Here is a 22,502-nt window from a genome sequence, read left to right on the forward strand (position 1 = left end):
TTCTGGGGTTAAAAACCCAGAATATGGTGCTGGGAGACTTTTGTTCCATCCCTTGGCCATTGATATTTAGGCTTAATTGGACATCTAGCCCTAAAGTTCTGTCTTTGTTCTCATGCTTTTCAACAGGTATGTAAAACCACAGAGAGAAATCAACTGATGGTTTGAGCAGAGGTAGCATTAATATGTGGATGAAACACAGCTCTATCTTTTCCACCATCTAATTCCAGGGACGTAACCCTGAATAGGTGATTTGGGAAGCTCCAGGGTTACACGAGATGTTTACAAGATTCACCATTACATAAACCTTTGCTGTCAAAAACTAATGAGTACTTGTAAGCAGTAAGGAACTAGAAAATGTTAAGGAGTAACAATTGGATAAAAATGGAAACAAAATGCAGAGAAGATGTAAAGAATCAGTAGAAGGGGGTGGAAGGAAGTCTTGAGGTTTAAAGAACCTCAAAAGAAAGTTTGTAAAATAGTAGGATTCCTTATTAGAAGTTCAAATGTTAGATTGTGGTTTGATTTTTGTATCTTTATTTTATTGTTTAATATCTGTGAAAATTAATAAAAAAATTATTTACAAAAAACACACACTAATGAGTACCAACAATAGTGAAGAAAGTTAATTCCATGATGCAATTGTAGAGAACTAAAATCATAAGAGCAACCTAGAAGATCCCATAATTAGTACTAATAAATAGCTATTGAAATAATTAATTAACAGTATGAACAATCACTACCAAGTTTATTTTTTATCACTTGCAGGTGTCCAATTCGCTAAGAAGTTACTTTTTAAAAAGCAGCTTAATATCTCAAATAAGAATCAAAATGAAGCCAACAATTTATAAATATGTATCAACTGGGGAATCTTACGTTAACAGAGATTCTTGGGAAGCAAAGTCACTGAGTCATATCTCCCTGGAAACATGAAACTAAGAACAATCCAGCACATTTTCATCTGATTATAAGATGATATTTAACACACAATTACCCTTCGTAAAAGAAAAAATATATCCAGATCTACCAAGAGCCATGGAACATCACATTCAGGTTCCTTCCAAATTGAATTAATTCAACTGATTTAAAAATGACAGACTGAACTATTGATATAGAAAATTAGCCAACAAGCCCTGTGATAGAATCTCCCCCTACCTAAGATACAAAGGAGCATGGCATTTCCCCCTAGTTGACAGTAGCATAATATCAAAAGAAATCCAGCATACACACACATTTACAAAACACTACAAAACTATATACCAAATTTCTAAAGAATTAAAAATAAAACTTCTGAAATGATGTTAATAGGGGGGAAACCCAAGGTATGAATCACCAGTTATATATTCGAAAAATTCAGTACATCCAAGTATATACTGGAGTTAAGTGATAGATGTGTCTATAAACAGGGGCATGGTGCAATAGCTAAATAACACCCAAAAAGTACTTTGCTGACATACCAAAAGTAATCCCAACTTTCACTAGAAATAGTTTAGAGGTGGTGGTAAGAAAATAGTTGTTAGACAAGCGATCAGCCTGCAGGATTTACGTTTTTTAAAGCAGCACTGGAGCTTTTTCTGCATCCCAGTGGGGTATCCTGAATGTCCTGTAAGCAGTGAATATTAAGCAGCAAGTCCCTTGGTGTAAAGCCTATACTATTGCTATGGAGAAATCTGTGCCCCTTTCTCTCATTGAAGAGACATACTATGGTTGTATAAATGAGGATGGATACAAAAGAAATTCAAGGGGGACACAATCCTCTCTCTCTCCCTCTTTCGGAGTTTGTAGGTTGTCTAAAACAATGGCTGCCTTCCAGCTTTTCAATTTGTCCTTCTCCATGTACTGTACAAAAAAATGAAACCCTAGTTGAACATACAGAATAATCAGGCATAGTAAGAAGAGAATAAATAAAGATAAGATCCAACATGTTTCAAAATAAAAATAATTATACTTGATACAATCTAGTTAAGATATTAGTGGAATACATCAGATACAAAGTAGGCTCATAAACTGTTTGAAAGTGGGGTTGTTGTTTTTAAGTAATTGTCTTGGTTTTAACAAAACATTTTAAATAAATGTTCTAGTATTTCACTATAATACATTTGACCATTACGTGGGAGGTCCAGTCATACTCCCCTAGATTCTGTCTAGGGAAGGGATGGGAATCTGTAGCCCTCCACATGTTTTCACACTAAAATTTACATAATCTCTGACAATCTGCCATGCTGTCTGGGGTTGATGGGAGTTGCAGTCCCAACAGTATCTATAGGGCCACAGGTTCACCAATCCATTCTGGGTCCTATGTAAGAGATTCTGCAACCCTGCTCTTCCCCAGAGCTCTGCATCCAAGTTGGGAGGGTATCTCTTTCCACATATGCAGAGCTGTGTATAGGGCTGGGATAGCAGAAGAAGTGCCACGTGCTATTTCAATTCATACTATATGTCTTTAATCCAAATTCAAATCTACAACTGCTAGTACAAATGTCTACATACCACAGCTGTCAATGTTTCTCTTTTTTTAAGGGAAATTCCCTTATTCCAAATAGGATTCCTCGCAAGAAAAGGGAAAAGTTGACAGCTATGCTACATACCAAGCTCAAACCTAACACCACCACAGAAGTAAAATTCATTGAACCACCAATATCACCAACATTTCAAACAAAAGATACAGCTATTACCTGCTTAGTACTTTGTTCAGCCGCTTAGGTAAACTGACCCAAAGTAAACCCAACTGCATATTGATACCTCTATTGTAAGCTGGCGTGAAGGAGTTTACTCTCAAAGGCAGCATAAGAGATAAGATGCTTCAACAAAAATTTGAATACTATCTAAATGAGATTATACTGCATTATGCAAAAACTGGTTAAAACAAGAAGGCAAACTATAAACACAGCAAAACACAATTGGGTATAAGAACAGACATGTTCAGGCAAGCACAATTTGATGAGTAACCGAAAACTTAAGGCTGCTGGTTGCAGGCAACCAATATTTAACACACATACAAATGTGTAAGTGCTCATGGACCTTGTACACAACAAACAAATGATCAGGAAAAGTGATTCCTGGATATTCTTCAACTGCTTCCTTCCCCCAACAGGTGATCATTTACTATGCAGAGGGAAAAGAAAGACCTCAAACAGAATAGTGTGTGCACAAGGCTCTTGCTGGTTGACCATCACTGTACTCGTTTCTTCAAAATACTTTAAAAATATAGTAAAGTTGGACCTGGTTAACCTCTGGACAGTTAGCCAGAAGGATAACTTAGGAAATGGAGGTAGTGAAATATAAATGCAATGAAAACCTTTTGCAATAAATACTATTGTCAGAAACTTAAGATTCCACTTTCCCTTATGCCTCAAAGGCAGAACAAGGAGCTGTACTGTTGAACTGCACTGCTCAAAAATAAACTGCTATACTCCCAACTCTATATGAAATTGGAGACACCTACTGCACAACCAACAAGAAGCACCAAAAGAAAATCCTTTATGAAGCTTGTTTACAATTTAAATCCATAAAAGTGAACATGCACCACATGCAATGTGCACAGCAGTGGAAAAGAGGAGGTTCCAGGTCAGTTTCATCATGAAAGGCAAAATTTAAAGAGGAAGGACCAATATTCATTCATCCAGACAGACAAACTGGGAATCTAATGAAACCTGACACCTCTAAAGGAAAATTGTAACACTGCAAGGACCCACACTTAGCAGAATCACCAAAAACCCAAGAATCAGTAGTCAGATTTTTAAATCATCCTGGACAAAATGAATTCAGGAAAAAAAGTCTGGATTTGTAGCAGAAAAAAATGAACAGCAGCAGTCAAGGTTAGACAAGGAGAATTTCCTACTAAAAGCATTTTCTGTTCTACCCCCCCCCCAAATGCAGACAAGTGCACTCCTCAGCAATAAACATAATCCATGATTATCCAATAGATATGCATACATTAATTTTAAAACCATACCATGTGGCAGAACTGTTACTAAAAATATAACATTTAGAACATAAAATAAAATGTAGTTTTACTTCACTTATAATCCATTTTGTTGGCAACCATCCGCCTCGGGAGACAATGGAAAAGTGTGTCTATTTTTATTTTAGAAACAAACCTGTTCAAAGCTACCTGTTCTACAAGATCCAGTTTTAAAGCATTCCCTATTCACTTATCTGAACTACCGGGAAAGAAACTACATTTCATTCTTCCACTCCCTTTCCCACACTATAAACATTCAGATTATCCCCAACGGCATTACCTTTGAATTAGCTAATAATTATCACAGTGTCCAAACTGGTTCAGAAGAAAATAACTACAGCAAAGCTGACAACTAAAACTGCTGACTCTTTTGACCCATTCCCCCAACCACCCCAAAAAAGGATGGGGGAACACAGAGGAAGAAAACCTTTCCACAGCAACCGCCTGTCGGTTCTACCCAGAGGAAAAATAATCAACTTGGTCAAGAGGTTTGGGGAGAAATACGAGTCCTCTTCTCCCTCCCGCACTCTCTTTTTTTTTTTTGGAGGGGGGGGGAGGTGGAAAAGAGATGAATCCAATGAGTACCAGAAGGCGGGGCGGGGGGGGGGCAGAGAGAAGGAAAGCCAAGTGAATGCCGCTGCTTCTTCTTTTCCCTTGTTTAAACTGGGGGCAGGGTGAGCAAGTCAGCTCCGAATCTCGCTGGTCAGTTGCAGGCGAAGCTCGCAGACTTTCCGTGCAGCTCATTTCTCGGGGATATAGGAAATATTTGGGCAGGGGGCGCTGAAAAGAGAGTCTTTCTCTCTCCAATGAATCGAAGGAGGGGAGGAGGAGAGGCTCCCGGTTTAATGAATTGGGAGACAGAGGGGGCGACCATCATGCAGCAGCAGGACTTTGGCAAGGTGCGGGGTGGGAATCAATAGCACAGAAAACTCAAGGTCTCGGGAGTCAAAGGGAAGGGGGAAGGGAAGGGGAAAGGCGCTTTAGGAGCAGAGGTTTTCGGAGAAGTGGGATTAGAGCGGGGAGAGAGGGGGCGTGTTGCCTCCACCCGTTTCATTCAGGTTTTCAGCTCCCTCCCGCTGCGACTACCAGAGTCATTTTTTTTTGGGGGGGGGGACTTGGGTTGGAGGACGGGGGGGGGTCCTGGTTTGTGTGTCGCCGCTGCCCCGTAAGTATGCGGAGGAGACTAGAAATATGTACTGTATGTGTGCATGCATATTTGTGTGTGCGCGCGCGCGTGTCTTCGTCAGGTTCAGCCGCACTCGGGGGCAGCAGAGGAAGGTGGGGTGGGGGGAAAGAGGGGGGGTCTGAAGCCGTCCGTCCCCCCCGCTGCCCAGCCCAGCCTCGCTCAGCTACCTGCCTCCCTGCTTCCCTCCCCAGAACTCACCCAACAAAGTTGCTGCTGCTTCTGCGTGAGCCGCTGCTCGCTCCCTCTCCAGCGCCCGGGATGAGCTCACCCAGCAAGCTTGCCTCGCTCCGCCTGCTTAGCAGTCCAACTCTCGCGAGAAGCCGCGTGGCTGCGGCCATCGCCGCGCGCCGCGCCAAAGAGTGGGACCCGAGCAGCCGCGGCAGTTACTATGGCAACTGCCAAGCGCCGGGCCTAGCGATGGACCGCCAAGCCTTGCGAGCCCAGGCAAAGGAAAGGGGGAAAGGGAGCTCGGCTCCGGAGGGTGTTGTCGCTGCGGTAGCCTGTCCTCCGCAGCGGCTCTGAAAGTCGAGGCACGCTCCGCGCCCTTGCAGTTGCAGCAGCGGCTCGATGGACGAAGCCGGGGGAAAGGCACCCCAGCAGCTTCTTCCCGGTTCGCGTCTACGCAGCCAACCTACTGATAATACCTAATGCGGCTGCTAAATTCTCGCCCGTAATTTTTCCGACATAAATCCAGCGTGGAGACTGTCCTTGGGAACTTATTGCAAAAAAAAAAAAAGTGCAGAAGCCTTCCTGTGCAGCGACTTCCGTGCAAAGCAGTGGCTTTTTCCATCAAGCCATGCACGAACACACAGCGGGTGGGTACTTTAGCATCACACAGATTAGCGATCAACAGCCCAGTGCTATGCACACTGCAAGTCTTGCTGCTATTTGTAGGGCTTGCTCCCAAATAACTGCGTAAAATTCAATTTGATTGAATTCAGCAGCAACCAGCAGACACAGACATAAAGCTCCAATATCCCAGCCACAGGAACAGACGCCACAGACCTAGTGGGACTTACTTCAAAGTAAATAAACGCAGGGTTTTTTTATTTTAAAAAATATGAGAATACAATCTTCCTTTCAAGAAGGGGACCTTGAGGTAATACACAAGCTCCTTTTTATCTTCACAACAACCCTGTGATGTAGTTTAGGTTGAGAGTGAGTGACTGGCTCAGGCTGTGCAGCAAGTTTCATGGCAGAGGGGGGATTTGTACCTGGGCCTCCTCATACTTCACAATCCATGCATTTGGGGGGGGGGGCATGAGAAATAACCAGGGTGCTGTTTAAGTAGATGTGTTTGGATCCGTACAGTCACTAAAGAGTTATTTTAAACTAAAATGCAACAAATGCTGCAGAGTGGGGGAAACTTGTGGCTCACCACTATATTAAACTGTGGCACTCAAGCAACCACATCCTACACATCAATCTGAATAGCACTGAATGCTTTCTGTGTGGGAAGCACCATATTTTCACAGGTAAAAAAATAGTGCACAATGACTTGGAAAACCATGCTATCCCTGACAGAAAGGCAGTTTGAGGGATTATAGGCTGTTGGTGCATGCAAAGGGGGGTGCACATTTATTGCACAAAAACAACAGCATGCACCTGTAAACTGAACAAAGATATTTCTTTTTCTGTGCTTTTGCTGGTAAAAAGAAAGGTGTCCCTGAATCTGGTCATTTCCTGTGATGTGAATGGTCTATGGTTCAATCCTAGTAACGCTCATTTGCAAGTAAGTCTCATTAATTTCAATAGCACTTACTTCCAAGGAAAGTTATTGTATAAGATGCTTAAGAAGGCCTTTAGGAGTAGAGTACACCTGGATATAAGATGCATGCCCCATCTCACTTTTTCCTTCTTGACCCTGTCTTGCCCATCTATTTCTGATATGCAGGGTCTAGTCCACTCCTGGTGCCAGATATATGTGAAATAGTAGAATTAGTGGACACACTAGAAAAGCAGATAGCCTGCTCAAATGCAGTGTAAGCAATCCAACTGAACAGCACATCAGACAGACAAGTTTACTGCAATGCAGACATGGCCTATTAAAGGAAGCACAACTGAAGTTATTGTGTTCCACTTCATTAAGGTCAGTTCCCAAAGTAAGGCACACAGCTCTTGTTCTAGCAACTTACAAATAAAATAGCCTCAATAAAATGCTGACACATACCTGTTACCAGTGCTCTCCTAACATAGTGTTGCTTTGAAGATAAAGAAACATTGTACAGGGTTTTTTATATAGAGAAATGCTACATAAGTTATTTTTAATGTTGAAACAACCATGCACACACAAATGAAGGACAAAAATCCACAGACATGAGGAAATCTCTAAACCTGACATTCTACAGAAAGTTTGTGTGTGGGCATAAAGAAGCATAAAGACAGGTTCAGGAAAAGGTGAGAAAAGCAGGTGAGAAAAGAGGCCAAGAATTGTCATGTATGAGGACATTAGTAGCAAAAGACAATACTGCACCAACCAAACTGTGGAATCTTCTATTACCTAAAAGGTACGGCAGGAGAACTTTCCAAAACAAGTGAAATCTGATAATTGCAGAATTTAGGAACTGCAGTATTTGTCCATTCCACTGACAGATCTTATCCTCCTATCACGTATGTTGCCATTAGATATTCTGCTAATGCTTCCAGAAATCATTTGGGGGGAGGGTTTTCTCCAGTTTGCCATGCTTGGTAACCTGGAGCAATAGAAACTTAGCTAGCTTTTGTTTTCCTTTATATACCGGTAGGTCCCTTTGAGAAGTGAGAGTGCTCTGAGCATTCTCAGAAATAATCTGTTCCCACTTCATAATTCCATCAGCTTGCAAAACCCAGTTCATGTTGCATGAATACTAAGGGATTAAGAGAGTAGGGATTCACATGTTTTACAGCTGATAAAAGTCCTGTTCTTCCCTATTTCTGAGGATTCTACAGTTTCACTAGGTCTAAGGCACCTCACAATGATTCCAACTGAACACTCCCCTTCCTCTGCTATTTGCAAAATGAGAGAACTCCAGGGCTTCATTTCCTAAATAACAGAGGGGTGTGGTATGTGTCAAACATCCCCAGAAAGCATACCCTCCACCTCTTTTCTGTAATTCAGAATGTGTGAGGCCTGGTTGTAGTTACTTATTAGCAAAAGGAATCCATTGTACACATACCCAGAATCACTCTTTTATTATCACTTCTCCTGGTGTCCCGCCATTGAAAAACATAGCCAAGCACTGGTAAACTCATTATGTGGTCTCAGGAAAGTAAAGTTCACTCCTATTGTTGCTTGCTGTGATGGGAATCCAAGGTGACACATCAGAGGTGAAGAAATCCAGGGTAATGTTAGACTCAAGCAGCTCAGGACTGTATCTTTCTTGCTGGAAATTTCCCCAGCCACGACCCATGTATTAATGGTGTTTAATTGGCCAGGTTAATTCCCTCTGCGTAGCCACAAATATGCTCTCATCACACTATATCCAAAAACCTATTTTGCTTTGCTTTTATGCCCTTAATTAAAAAGTTAGAAAAACAATGAGGGTACCTTTGAAAACACATGCCATACCCATACATAAAAAGGTGCAGTGATGCCTACATGAATCCACATAACTCTTCTCTCCCAAACCTGCCATCTTCCCCATACTGTAATTAGAGAGTTTGGAATTTTTCCAAGATACCATAGAATTCAGTATTTTTAACATAAAATCAATTACGTTTAAGGCAAACATGTACTTTCTATTTTTTGTTTCCCTCTCCATGCTGAGCTCTGCCCACAGAATATTGGCTTCTTGTTTTCCAGCCTTCCCTTAAGGCTTAACAAACCAGTGAATTATAGTGTTTGCTTCTTGCAATAGCATAGTCACAAATATTCTTTCTTTCTCCTCTCTCCTATCAACATGCTATTTACTTTTGAATTTTAATCTCCGGTGGACTCATACAAAATATAAATCAGACTGGATGCCAGCTTGTGATATACATATGGAAGGAAGTACTGAGTCATTTGAAAACCAAACAAAGGAAGTGATTGAAAGTTTCCAGCAAGGCCTTATAGATTTTCAGACTTTTATTTAAATTGCAATATTGAAAAGATTAAAACTTATCAAGCATCATGGTTTGAGTCACTGCAAATAGGAAAAGCTGCCAAGTCTCATTAATTGGAAACATTGATTGCACTTTGTGTTGCAGTTATTAATATGTTGGCATCAGTGGATGCCATCCACTTCAAAGCAAATTGCCTCTCAAGTGACAAGCACAAACCACTTAAACCACTGTACTTGCGTTTAAACCAACTAATATTAGTAACTCCACCAAGCCACCTTAAACTGGTTCATTTGCACACAGACAAGTGCATGAAGTAGTTGCTGTCATAAGCACTTTGCCTCCCCCCAATGTTTTCCTGAGGGGGTTGGGCCCCACCATTGTTCAGAGGGTGGAGGAGGGCAAATGTGGAGCCAGGCATGGTGTGGCTTCAGTGGCCAGTGGTTCCTCCTGCCACTGCCATCGCCACTGGCCCGGGGCAGTTTTCCCCGTCTTTCCCTTGTGCGGCACGGGGAGGGGGAAGATGGTGGCCGCTGACCACTGGGACCACATTCAGCTCCACCCCTGGCTCCTCACAACGTTGAGCGTGTGACATCAGTCCATCGTGTCAGGCGCCCCCAATCTTTTTTAGAAGTTGGCACCTCTGGCTGCTGTAGAATCTTGCCCCATATACTGAGTTTGTTGGCTTCAGCAATGCTTTTGAAGCACCCACTTGAGATGATCAAAGCAGCATTCTCTTCTTCTGGTTCTGTTTATATCCTGTACATCTCATGAATCACTGATGTTTTGCTCTGTAAGCTTCTCATCTGAACAACATCATGCTGGCCACCTACACAGGATCCAGGGGAGGGAAGGAGACCGGATTGGCAATCAGTCTGCTATTCTACAAAAAGTCCTGTGGCTAAAATCCAGAATATTTGGTTACATTCCCATTTTGGTCAATATGCAGAAATTGACCTACAATTGTAGCTTTACAACATAAGAATGGGACTTCTGTTTCCTCTCCTCCTTCACCCTACCCTGCAAGTCTTCTCTAGATGCCGCCCCAACCATCCATTACGAATTTTGAAGGCACCTCATTACTTCCTTCCAGATCTGCTAAACCAGGAGTCCTATAAGACAAAGGTCTGTCTATTTCAAAGATTGCTAAAGTTCCTAAACTTAAGATATAACAGTACCTATTTTTACACCTGTTTTCATTTGCCAAGAGGCACAGGACCCTGAGCTTCTACTATCACTTTTCCTTCTGTAACTTCTGCTTGTTTTGCCTTCTCCCCCACTTGATGTTCTCCTTCTCCACAGCTTTCAGGCAGATAATTGCATCTTGCTTTCAACAGAGATTACGATTTCTGCAGACCACTTAAATTAGTTCATTCCCACATATTAGTTCATGAAATACCTGCTACAAAATCTGAGTTCGTAATCCAGATCCCCACAGATTCTGCTACTATAAATCCTTTCCCCTTCCCTTCTAGATTGCTTTGGCTTCAGCCACTGGGGAGGAAAGGGGTGCAGAGGGAGCAGACTGCCCCCGGCACCACTATTCCAGTAAGGTGCCATCGCGGTGCCCCCCCTGGACACGTGCCACCCCTCCCATGCACCGGGCGCCACACCCCCACAGGTGGCATGTCATGCCCCCAGAACACGTGGCATGCCCCTGTGGGTGGCGTGCCACACCCTCGCAGGCGGCGTACCATGCCCCCCCGGGGCAGCCCCACCCCTGCCTGCTCTCTGCCCCCGGTAGTGCAGCATGCAGCTTCACCACTGGCTTCAGCATAGGGTGGGAAGGACATGCCTCTATCACATGTGCATTACAGAGTTCCCACAAATCCATTTCTCATCTCTTTAATCACTCAGAAGCCCCACATTACCTACAAGGCACACATACCATATTTTCCGCTCTATAAGACACACTTTTCCCCTCCTAAAAAGTACGGGGAAATGTGTGTGCGTCTCATGCAGCGAATGCAGGCAGGAGGGTCTGTCAGCGCTCCCTTTAAAGCGCTCCCTTCCCCCACCTCCCAGAAAAGGCCCCAAGAGCCGCACTCCCTTTAAAGAGCGCATGGCTCTTGCGGGAGGAAAGCCAGTAGGCTTGCTTTCGCTGAAGCCAGGAGGGCAAGGGGGATCAGTGCACACCGATCCCGCTTGCTCTCCAGGTTTCAGGGATAGCCCCTCCTGAGCGAAGATGGAGGAGCGCTCCCTCTTAGCTCAGGCTGCTTTGCGTTCCTTTCTTATTTCTTGTTTTCCTCCCCTAAAAACTAGGTGTGTCCAGTCGTCCGGTGCATCTAATAGAGCGAAAAATACGGTAATTCATAAGTTACAGTTTAGCTGCCCCAACCTGTTGTGTGTATGATTGCTGTCACCTGTTCTTAAAGTGGGATTTAAAATACATAAAAACTGTATTGCTGCATCATTATGGAAAGTATTACCAAGGAGGAAAGTTACATGAAACATCATAGAGTAGAAATCAGATATATGGTACACAATGGAAAGATGACAGGAAAAGATATACTCAGGGATGATCCTTTGGGAGATATCAGTCTGGAAGCATTCAGTTAAGATGGATGTTGGCAGGCCACATATTTTAGTCCAGATAAATGTTCAATCATATTCATAAATATTAAGTTTTCCCCTTTCTTCTTTCTTCCTTCTTTTTTGTCGTCCTGCAGTCCACAAGTACTGCATCATTTTTACGCTTTCTAAAACAGTGCCAAAAGGTTTTATCATACTAGATTAGAAGGAAGTACCCTCCAACGTTTAGCACACAAAAAGATACATGTAGGCTATCTTTAGTGATTTATCAGTTCACAACACAGTATACTTCCAAAAAGAGAGATGTATAGGCCATTAATTAGCACAGATAAAAAATAAAATAAAAGACAAAACTTTAGCCTTCAGTGTCACAAAGTAATATAACTTCTAATTCAAGATGGCAAGGATAGATAAAGAGACTTGTTTTTTCAGTCTTTGAAGAAGGTATGCTGTAATATAAAATGATTACATTGCAATTAATCCATGTGAGAGTAGTCTTATGACTTTCTATTATTCAGAACAAAATATTAGATGATACAGATATTTATCTTTAAGAAATAGTTCACAAATACAAAATAAAACTGGGCAGTTGTTGGGAATTCCTGGAGAATACCAGTTACGTATCTAGATAAACTTCAGTCAGGGCTCAGGTGCCATTTTGGGACAGAATCAGAGGCAGAATCAGTGGGTTGGTGGTTCCCATGCCAAGAAGACTGGCCAGTTGCCTGCTCTGAATGGGTCTGAGCACCTTCTGAAAAAACAGGTTTCAAGTTTGGGGGTGCTCCATCTTGATCGTGGGTGGCTCACATGGCCTCAGTGACTAGGAGTGCCCTTAACCTGATACAGCTGGTAGATCAGCTACAGCCGTTCTTGGACAGGGATAGTCTGGTCACAGTGATTCATGCATTGATAACTTCACTACCCCATTACTGTGGTGCACTCTATTTGGGGCTACTCTTCATCTGTCCAGTGGCTCCAGCTGCTGCAAAATACTACAGCTAGACTACTGATGAGGATGACTAGAACAGCGTCAGCATCTGGTGCTCAAAAGCTTGCACTGGCTGGGTTCAAGGTTCTTGTATTCATTTACAATGCCATTGACAACTTTGGTCTAGGATACTTCAGGGACTGCTGGATTCCTTATGTCACTGCTTGATCACTGAGGTTTGGGGAAAATTCACTATTAATCATCCCCCATGGCTTGGATGCATGGCTTATATTCACAAGGAGTCATGGGTTCAATATTGTGGGCCCAATACGGTGGAAATCCCTTCCAGCTTAGGTCAGCTGAGGCCCACTCCCTGTTGAACTTCCAGCGATTAGTGAAGTGGCTTTTTATTGAATCCTGATTTTATAGTTTTAATTCATATTTAGTCTTATTGTATTGGATCTCCTATATAGCACTTAGATACAGCTATGATTAAGCAGTATACAAATGAATGAACGAACGAACAAACAAACAAACAAACAAACAAACAAATAATAAACTGGAGAGAAATTCCTAACAATCTACTTACACTTCCTCACTCTTTGCAGACAAGCCTGCTGAGTTTACATTCCTAACACATTTAAAGAATTACAAATTAGTTACGCAGTTGTATTAAAAAAAAAAAGCCTTTAAATTAGAAGCTTTACCACAGGTGAGGAGCTATATATAATATTTTCATTTCAGGACAACAAATATTCTTCCTGTGTGTGTAAAAGAAAAAAATCGCCCGTACTTCTTCCAAATCTACATAAAAAGGATACCATCAACTTTTCAGAATCTACTAATGCTGATAAAGTAGGCATGCAAGCCAGGGAAAACATACTATGTATATTTCAGTTTATTTTCTTCACATATTCAACATATTGTTATAAATACAGTCCTTCGCCTTCCTTCCCGACTAAATACATAGAAAATTGTATACTTATTTTTTTCCCTTCTGTTGGAAGTTTAATTTCATTAAAAAGAAGGAATGAAAGGGTACTTGGACCTCTTTAAGAAACACATATCTGGGGTTCCTTTCAGAAGTAGCAAAACATCTCTGAAGTTTTTCTCCTATAATGGGATCCCTACAGAGAATAATTTTCAACTGTCTGCTCCCAGCCACCGGGGATGCTCACCAGAGCAAGACAGTTTGAGCATACAATGGTTTGAACATATAATGCCAATTGTGGCCCAACTGCACAGGTTGCTGATTACTTTCCGGTCCCAATTCAAAGCGCTGGAACAATGCCCCTTTCTGCCAGCCCATTTGCTCACCTGCATGGAATCCTTTGATGCCTATGGATGCCAGGATGGTTGTATCATCAGATGTCAAAGAGATAAACAACTACCTGACATTTAGAAGACATCTGAAGGCAGCCCTGTTCAGGGAAGTTTTTAATGTGTGACATTTTAATGTATTTTTAAAAAAAATGTTTTTATTAAGCAATTTCAACATAACAAATTGTCAAACCGTATAATCACATACATTATTTTCCCCCTTTTTCCCCACCCCCTTCCATTCCTCCCTCTCCCCTCCCACCAAGGAAGTCCCTCAGCTCCTCTCTCTGATTTGTCTGCACTTATTATTCTCTGCATGTTATAAAATTATACATATCATTACCTTATCTATCTATCATGTTATCAACCAATAAATTTGTGTATGTTTATTCAAAACCTGCCAAGGAGTCCAGTTCATTTTGTTGTCTTTTTAGATAATTCGTGAAAAGCTCAACATTTTAATGTATTTTTAATCTTTGTTGGAAGCCGCCAAGAGTGGCTGGGGAAACCCAGCCAGATGGGCAGGGTACTAATAATAACAACAACAACAACAACAACAACAACAACAACAACAACAACAACAACAACGTGGGTGGCGCTATGGGTAAAACCTCAGCGCCTAGGACTTGCCGATCGCATGGTCAGCAGTTAGAATCCCCACAGCGGGGTGAGCTTCCGTCATTCGGTCGCAGCTTCTGCCCACCTAGCAGTTCGAAAGCACCCTTAAGTGCAAGTAGATAAATAGGTACCGCTTTATAGTGGGAAGGTAAACGGCGTTTCCGTGTGATGTTCTGGTGCCGGTTCGCCGGAGCAGCTTTGTCACGCTGGCCACGTGACCTGGAAGTGTCTGCGGACAGCGCTGGTTCCCGGCCTCTAGAGTGAGATGAGCGCACAACCCTAGAGTCTGGCAAGACTGGCCCGTACGGGGCAGGGGTACCTTTACCTTTAATAATAATAATAATAATAATAATAATAATAATAATAATATACAAGGCTGTTTACCTGTCTCCACCCTGAACCTCAGCATTGGTCAACACCAAAAGGGTTTATAGTCAAACTTCCAACCAAAATGTAGAACCTGCCACCAGCCTAAAACCAGCCTAATTCAGATCACTGTGCACAACAAGCAGAAAGCATGTGTGCTGCTGATCAAGGATGTGTGATGCAAACAGTTCCATAAGAACGTAAGAACAGCCGTGCATCTTGTTTCCCCACAGTGACAAACCACATTCTTATGGAAAACCTACAAGAAGGAGATGAAAACAGTAGGCTTCTGCTGTTCTTCCCCAGCAACTGGTATGACTCAAGCGACCATGTGAGCATTGAAAGCTCAGTATGGTGAATTAATCTGTCTGACTGGTACTAACATAAAGTGCATTTATAAATACATGTTTCTAAAATTAACTGTACTTGCAGCTCTGAGGTTTCTGAGCAAATATGGCTTTTAATGCGGTGATCTTCCTAAACTAATCTGTTCCTGTTAGCTATTCAATCTCATCTTGTAGCTTTTTTTCCTTTCACGGATTAAAATATATTGATGCCTCAATCACAACTCTAGACATTTTATAGAAACCATTATAAATACAAACTGAGTTGGTTGCACTGTAAATTTGGCCATAGCATTTTTATATCACTTGATGATCTCCCTAGCAACATTAAACACAATGATTAGAACACCCGGCAACTTGCGTAATTAATTCACTGATAAATGCCAGCATTGTTCATAGCAAAAGAATGCAACGTGTTTTAAGGGTCCGCCTATAATTAGGGAAATGACAGTTATATATAGTTACAGAATATAGACAGTTATAGAATAAGTTTCTCTTTGAGTGCTGAAGAGGATTTTACTATGTTCCCTAAAGACAACAGGCATCAGTAGAATTGTTTTTAATAATTAAATTTCTGTACTGCATCCGAATACCACAGGAAGCTTTACAGCATAAAAAACCAAAATACATAACAGAAGAGTAAAAAACCAATACCTCCCTGACGTATTTAAAAAGCCATAGATAGTTTAATCATCCAAAGGCCTGGTTGAAAAGGAATGTTTTCGCCTGGCACTTATTAGTACTAGGTGACAGTAGATCTTTATTGACAAATATTGCCTGCAATGATTTCATTTAGCAGGGAAGACTAACAGAGCAATCCTGAACTCTTTGGGAGGGTGGTTAAGGAGCCACTGAATATTGCAGACCCTTCTCTCTGTGTCCACAGTTAGCGGAGGTCTTCTGGCCACTGCGAACCTTCTTCAACTGACACTCCAACAGCGGGTCAGCCCGCCAAAATGGGAGGAAAGCTATGGTATAGTTGACATCACCTTGCCGACAAAGGTCCATATAGTTAAAGATATGGTTTTCCCAGTAGTGATGTATGGAAGTGAGAGCTGGACCATAAAGAAGGCTGATCGTCGAAGAATGGATGCTATTGAATTGAATATTTATACCTTGCCCATCTGGCTGGGTTTCCCCAGCCACTCTGGGCGGCTTACAGCATATCTAAAAACATAATGAAAACAACAAGCATTAAAAACCTCCCGATACTGTTATTATGGCATATATTTTTGTGTTGTTATATTGTAAACCACCCTGTGATTTTTGATGGTATAGAATTATTACTATTATTACTATAAATTGGCTCAGATGGTCAGGAGAACTCCCAAAACAGTGAGGGTTTGTTCCATCTGGCAAGATGATTGAATGATTGCTAAAGCACTACTTTGAATTCCTCCCATAGATTTTGTCATATTAAAGATTTAAGAATATTCATAAATATTAAAACAAATATGTCAATTCTAATTGCACAAGATTAGACAATGATGTACATGTCCTCTCAGATTAGCTGATTCAACAAACCACTCACTCTGGTTTCGTTGCCTTATTTTTATTTAGTGTTTTCTCTTCTTTTTTAAATTTTCATTATGGATAGAAGCCTTGTCGGCTTAAATGGTCCAAGCTCTTCTGAAATTCTATGGGGTGCTCACATATCCTCTTTACAAAATCTGAAACTTTCCTCTCAAACAGGGCAGATGCTTCTACGAGTCTTATCATCTAAAGACTGTGTCACATTGTTGTCTGGAAGAGGAAAGCATGTCCGAAATATATCAAATATTGTTAATATTTAAAAGACAATAAATAACCATGAATAGTTAAATTAATTATTATATTGTATAGCAATAATAAAGCAAATACTTTTCTGTATAGCAGCATAATTTTCATTGAAACTTCACCCAACCATAAAAAGCAATATCAATTTTGTCTCATTCTACCAAAAACTAGTAGCAAAAGTCCTGCTGCATCATCTCAAGTTACAGATCTGTCTCATCTCCGAAAAGCACTCTTTGACTGATGGTGCCCCAAAGACATGTTGCGATTTCCAACGATTAATAAGCCCTTTTGTGAATACTATAAAGCTCTACTAGAAGATTAGCTAGGAAAGATAAAAGCAGAAACACAGGTGAAACAGTGATATACTCAGGACTATCCATTAGCCTCTCTTGTGAAGATCCCGACTGGCAAGAAAATCAGAATTTGAACACTGGTATCAGGGGAAATGTAGATGCACGCTGAGATTAATTTTTCTGAGCACGCAATGCGTGTCTGAAGAAAACAGAAAACGACTGGCCCTTCATGTATAGATACTGCAGATGTATAGGCATTACTGTTGTGTCAGGAAGTGGCTGTGGTTTGAGTAACAGCTTCAGCAGAGCCAAAATACAGATTTGAGCCAAATTTGAGAGGTGATGATAGACACATGTAGAGATAGATGAGGTTGTGATATGAGAAGGAAAGGAAAAAATCAGCATATGATAGATTTATTTAGGCTGAGCAGTGCTTGCATTTGAGGGATAAACAGGAAAAAGAGAGAAAGAGAAAGACATTATGCTAACTACTAGGTTACATCAATGGTTTTTGTTGTGTTTTATTGCTTCTGTCAGTTGCCCCTAAAGAGAAAGGAGTGCGGATGCTTTCCCACCTTCCACATTTTCTTATGGTTCAGCTGCATATCTTAAAGTGAATACACATATTCCACCCTCAAAACCACAAAAATTTGGGCTTTAACTGTGGATCTCCTAGGGCTGCCATATGTCCAGGATTTCCCGGACATATCCAAGATTTTTCCATCATAAATAGCGTCCAAAACACTGAATTCTGCCCATAAAGTAGACCCCTTCCCATAATCTTCAGATGGACTTTTTAGCTTTCTGCTTTTTAAAAGAGCAGTTTTAAGTGCAGCACTAATCTTCTATTCATTTAAACATTTTGCTGATTGCATTATAATTTTTTTATTACTGAAAATCCATGTTAAAAGAGCTGCAGAATTGTACTAGGGACTAGAAAAGTTAGTGATGACTCAAGTGCCAGCCAAACTGTGCTGCCTCAGCTGTAAACAGGGAGAACTGACCTCCTGTTAGCTTGATCTTGGACAGGAAATTGTACGTTTGTATACAACACAGTGAGCGTACTTCCGCCGAGGTTCAACAGCTCAAATAATGTACAACCTAGTTCTGGCAAAAGAACAAGATGGTAAAATCCAGAATGAGCCTGTAAAATTCTAGCTAGCTGGCAATTATAAGCATGCAAAACATACACAATATTATTGCCCATGTCCCCCAAACAATATTAATATCTGTCTCTGGATTCAAGCTTTATAAACAAGGATTCCCTACAAAATGGAAAAGTAGCTCTAGAGTTGGTTTTGAATCTGTAGAACTATGAAAGTTTTTTCTGGATGCTCCAGCATTCCCGTTTAACCACTCACACCCACATCTGCTTCAGTGAGCCCCTCCAAAGCTGAGCTCACCACTCAGAAATAGAATCTTCAAATATTCTGGTGACCCTTTGCTCCCATTAACGATGCTACTTTCTGGGACGTCTGACAGTCTGCTATGCAGCTTGCAACATTTAGCCAGTGACAGAAAAGACTGGAGAGAGAGAAAAGTTCACAGGATATCCTTGTTAAGGAAAATAAAGTATCTGCACTTCCCAGTTTATTTACAAAATTCCTGTCCAGCCCAAGGAAACACTATCCAGCAGAAATGTCTCTGCCTACATTCTCTTCTTGCTAATTAAGACAAGAGTACACAAGCTACAAGCCAAACTAAATACCTACATAAGACCTCTCTCATGTCTGAAGAACTCTTTATCTGGGTTTCTGTCCAAGAAATCTCTCTCCCCTGAAACGGCTGCTATAACTTGAGCCTAAGGAATTCTAATCTTAAACTCAACTCAAATGTTTATTCAGCTTTACGCCCATCATGAAACACAACACAACAAAACAAATCAAATAAAACTGTGGACTCGTACAAACCACAAGTAGTTTAACACAGTTCACAACTCACAAAGACAGATATTAGCCATTCATAAGAAAAGTTTAAGATTAAAATTAAAAAAATTTAGGCACTACACTAAAATCAATATCTGATGTCATTATCGAAAATTCTTATAACTATCAATAATCAGCTAACATTCTGTTCCGTCTCTTGTACGAGAGGACGGCTGTTAGGAATTTAGCAACCTGTAGGGTAATATAAGGATCCACATCTTGAAGAACCCAGGCGAGCTGTAGGTCTACTGGTTTGTCAGCCATAGGCTGGATTGTGGAGTTTAGTATACTAGCACGGACTGAACTGTACAAAGGGCAGATAAACATAACATGATGTAGAGATTCAGATGTTTTCATTTCACACGCACACATTGAAGGGACTTGGCCCTTAGTGAATCTATGTCTCAGCACGTTTGTTGGAAAGACAAGGTTTCTAATCTTAAAGAAATCACTTCTGTCTGATTCTACAGATCATAACAATGGAAGAAGAAATTATCTTGGGGTCAGCTGACACCCCTTTAGAGATAGCAATTAGCTTGTGTTCTGTATTGTGTGACCCAAAGAAATACCTATTTTAATCTTCATTTCAAAATGCATTTTGGTTTGTAACAATCCAAGTTCCATACAATTGTACTTTTAAATCTCACTTCCTTTATCAGCTGAGATGGTCAGCAATAAATATAAAAAATGCAATAAATCAGATGATGTACAGATCTAGCAGTGTGCACTGGTTCTCAGAAGAATACCACTGACTTTCTAGCAAGTGTGTTTAGGATTGTAGCTTTACTTTTTCAGGACCTTACCTTTATGGACCTATTTGACATTTTCAGTATGGACTTTGCATGGTTCACACTAAATGCTAAGCATTTGTATGCACTTTTGCCCAATAAGTGCATTTTTATATAAATTACTTGCTTGGAAAACTGCAACGCAGAATTTGGAGTTCGCCTTTCAAAGGATAGATGTGTTTCAGTTCGCATATTGATTCAAGAAGGGCACATTAGGTACTTTCTCATTATAATGCAAGCAAAATCAAATTTCTCTTCCATCCCTTAATGGTAGGTACCTCCAATGTCACCTTGCAGCACATTTCCCTCTGAGTCATGTACAGGGCTAAACATCCATTAAAACACACTCATGTCTATTTTGCTTAGGGCGTTATTTTTTTCGGCAGAAATTCTATTTCTTTTTATATGCTGTTATATGGAGGAGGTCTCTTTTTCAGGCTTCACAATGATGTGCGTGATTCATTAAATCCAATACATCTGTTGATAACCTCTGAAATGACTGTATTTCAACACTGCAACGATTCATAAAGAATGTACGAAATAAACAGAGCGCATTAACAGATTGGAAGTTCTGTGCTCCAGGTTTGTTATTCTCTAGTCTCAGAAGGCATGAAAGCATAAACCAAAACTGAGATAAGCTTGAGATGTCTAGACTTCTTGAGGGATTTGTCATTGCTAATGATCAGCTAGATGCTGATGAGAAACTTACACCAGTCACCAACTGAATCCATTCTTAGTTTTGATGTCTGCATAAAGACAGTGACAGTTTAAATTGTCTGGTTTTCTACCATTAGGACAGACAGGTAGCTATGCCCTGCTTGCCAACCTCTTATTGCAAAGATCATGCAGTGGACTAGATCTGGATGGCTGTGTTTGCAGCACGGTTTTCACTACAGGAAAACAATGGTGCGGCAACCTGGCCGGGTGTACCATCAAACCACAAGTTGTTATTATTGATTGATATTAGTCACTTTACTCACAAAAATGACCCAAAGCGACTAACAACATATTATAAACCCTAAAACCAATTACAGCAAACAAACCAATAACCCCCTCCCCCAAAAAATCTATACAAATGAAAGGCAAGACTTACAAGAACCTGCCCTTCTATAAGCAGCCACAAATACTTGAAACCCTTCAAAGGGGAAATATTTTGCCTAGTTCATAAAAGAGATAAAAATAAGGCCAGGAGAGCATTCCACAAGCAGGGAGTTATTGAAAAGACCTGATGTTATGTTGCCACCCTCTATCTCTCATGGAGGAGGCAAATGGAGAAGGCCCTCAGCTCAAGATTGCAGGGTTTGGGTCAGTTCATGTGGAGAGAAGCAGTCCTTGAGGCATTAGGCCTTATAGGTCAAGACCAGCATTTTGAAACTAGTTTATAACCAGTGCAGTCGTGCTGGAATTGGTGTTATAATACACTCAGGCTGTCCTGCCCTGCTTAGCAAACTGGCTTCTGATTTCTACACCAGCTGACATTCCTGAAACATCTTCAAAAGTATCCCCACATTTAACGCATGGCAGCAGTCCAACCGAGAGGTCACCAGAGCATAGACAACAGAAGTTAGGCTAACCTTGTCTATAGAGGGGCTCAGCTGGGCCACCAGTCAAAGCTGATGGAAGGCACTCTGGGCCATCTTGGTGATGGTAATGGACCCAGAAATACCCTCTCTGTACCCTCAGAAGGAGTATAACCCCATCCAGAGTAGGCCATGTCCCGTTTCCGAGCACAATTCAAAGTGTTGGTGTTGACCTTTAAAGCCCTAAATGGCCTCGGCCATGTGTACCTGAAGGAGCATCTCCACCCCTATCATTCTGCCTGGACACTGAGGTCCAGAGCCGAGGGCCTTCTGGCGGTTCCCTCACTGTGAGAAGCAAAGCTACAGGGAATCAGGCAGAGGGCCTTCTCGGTAATGGCGCTCGCCCTGTGGAACGCCATAAGATGTCAAAGAGATAAACAACTACCTGACATTTAGAAGACATCTGAAGGCAGCCCTGTTCAGGGAAGTTTTTAATGTGTGACATTTTAATGTATTTTTAATCTTTGTTGGAAGCCACCCAGAGTGGCTGGGGAAGTCCAACCAGATGGCAGGGTACAAATAAATTATTATTATTATTATTATTATTATTATTATTATTATTATTATTATTATCCTGCCTAGGGAATCACCCACTAACAATGCCTCAGCCTTGTCTGGATGAAGTTTCAGTTTATTGGTGAAGTCCAGTTCATTTCTGAGACCAGACATCAATCTAGCACATCAACAGCCACACCTGCAGGTGTAAAAAAGAAACAGAGCTGCATTTCATCAGTCTATTGCTAACAATGTACTCTGAAAACAGCAGCTTGTCCCACTCAGCAGTATTATGTTGATGTTGAACTACATGGGGGATAAAAGTAAACCTGCAAACCCCACATTTCATGGGGCTGAACAACATTCCCTA

At 41.2% G+C, this 22,502-nt stretch overlaps 1 protein-coding gene and 1 long non-coding RNA gene across 9 annotated transcripts in view; both read right to left on the bottom strand.

Annotated features, from left to right (window-relative positions):
* The window catches only part of SIPA1L1 (signal induced proliferation associated 1 like 1), a 162,717-nt gene extending 157,246 nt beyond the window's left edge, over positions 1-5,471 (bottom strand). For 3 of the 8 annotated variants that reach the window (XM_083746249.1, XM_083746251.1, XM_083746247.1), the window contains exon 1: positions 5,346-5,470. The gene's annotated coding sequence lies outside the window, so the exon portion shown is untranslated. Of the gene's footprint in view, positions 1-4,241; positions 4,424-5,345 lie in introns of those variants that run through there. The other 5 variants (XM_083746254.1, XM_083746253.1, XM_083746250.1 and 2 more) reach the window with 4 other exon arrangements.
* A 3,733-nt stretch (positions 5,472-9,204) lies between these two features.
* LOC310848849 lies at positions 9,205-21,929 on the bottom strand. The gene is made up of 3 exons (XR_014566656.1): positions 21,845-21,929; positions 18,748-18,868; positions 9,205-9,996 (listed from the first exon to the last, which is right to left on the bottom strand). It is a non-coding gene; the product is annotated as an uncharacterized lncRNA (long non-coding RNA).
* Positions 21,930-22,502: the final 573 nt, after the last annotated feature.

This window comes from Podarcis gaigeae, assembly GCF_964106915.1.
Source record: "Podarcis gaigeae genome assembly, chromosome: 1".
Classification (NCBI taxonomy): Eukaryota; Metazoa; Chordata; class Lepidosauria; order Squamata; family Lacertidae; genus Podarcis; species Podarcis gaigeae.